The sequence below is a fragment of the Bison bison genome, unplaced genomic scaffold (assembly GCF_000754665.1).
Source record: "Bison bison bison isolate TAMUID 2011002044 unplaced genomic scaffold, Bison_UMD1.0 scf7180017864378, whole genome shotgun sequence".
NCBI lineage: Eukaryota > Metazoa > Chordata > Mammalia > Artiodactyla > Bovidae > Bison > Bison bison.
In genome coordinates, this window is record NW_011494950.1 from 6,953,619 (window position 1) to 6,954,792 (window position 1,174).

General features: G+C 39.2%; 1 long non-coding RNA gene across 1 annotated transcript in view; it reads left to right on the forward strand.

Annotated features, from left to right (window-relative positions):
* The window catches only part of LOC105001066, a 62,376-nt gene that overhangs the window by 33,390 nt on the left and 27,812 nt on the right, over positions 1-1,174 (forward strand). The window contains exon 2 of the long non-coding RNA XR_826816.1: positions 313-400. This is a non-coding gene — a long non-coding RNA (uncharacterized LOC105001066). The remainder of the gene's footprint in view (positions 1-312; positions 401-1,174) is intronic.

Below are 1,174 nucleotides of genomic sequence, written 5' to 3' on the forward strand. Positions count from 1 at the left end.
TAACCAGTTCAGTGCACTCTAACCTTTGGATTCCAGAGTTTTTTGTTTGTGGATTATGGAACAAATCCATGAAGAGTAAATGACTTTTTTTTTTTTTTATCGAGTTTTCATTGATCAAGGTCAGTACCCTCTCCCTGGCCCTTGGAAACACAAACATTTCTATGCCTCTTTCATAAGACCTTTGCCTGGTTCTGAAACCTCCTGAGTAAAAAACGCCCTTCCACCGCCCTCCCTATACCTTTCAGAACTGAATTTAGGGACATGAAGTACCCCAATTCTAACCACAAAGTTTTGTTTCCTTTTCAACTGCAGGATTTTCCACATCAAAAGACCAAAATAAATTCCCAGCTGAACTTGGAAAGAGCTGAGGACAAAGAAACCCAGAAAGAAATCTTCTTAGGTGAGCACAGAAAGGAAACTGAGGCAGGCAGAGGCTTGTGAACTTATACCTTTATTAGATAGTGTTAAGGTAGTTTTGGAATTTTGGTTGGTGCCCACAGGCCCCTTTGCATGGTGGGAAAACACAGGTTAAGAGCCAGGCATACTTGAATTGGCTGTCAGTTCCCCTACTTACTAATTCTAAAATACTGGTCAGTTCCCCTCTCTGACCATCAGTTTCTTCATCTATGTATTTGAAATAATATCTATCTCTCAAGGTTTTCCATGTGAAGTACAGCCTTTCAGTGAAGTGCTTGTGCTTTTGTTATCCTTATTGTTGCAATTGTAGGGGCGGGAAATTTTTTCCTTCTTCGTTTCTAGGTTCTTTGGCTGGTCTAATAATTGACATATGACATTAACAGGAGAAAAACTAATTTAATTTTTAAATTAATTAATTTTAATTGGAAGATGATTACTTCACATATTGTGATGTTTTTGCCATATATCAACATGAATCAGCCATGGGCGCACATGTGTGCCCCCATCCTGAATCCCCCTCCTACCTTTTCCACAACCCTATCCCTTTGGGTTGTCCCAGAGCACCAGCTTTGAGTGACCTGCTTCATGCACCGAGTTTGCACTGGTTATGTAGTTTACATATGGTGATGTACGTGTTTCAATGGTATTCTCTCAAATCAGAAAAGCTAATTTAATTTTGTATGTACAGTAGTCCTACAAAAATGTGAAACTCAAGTGACCAGAGCAGAGCTGTTATATACCTTTTAGACAAAACAAA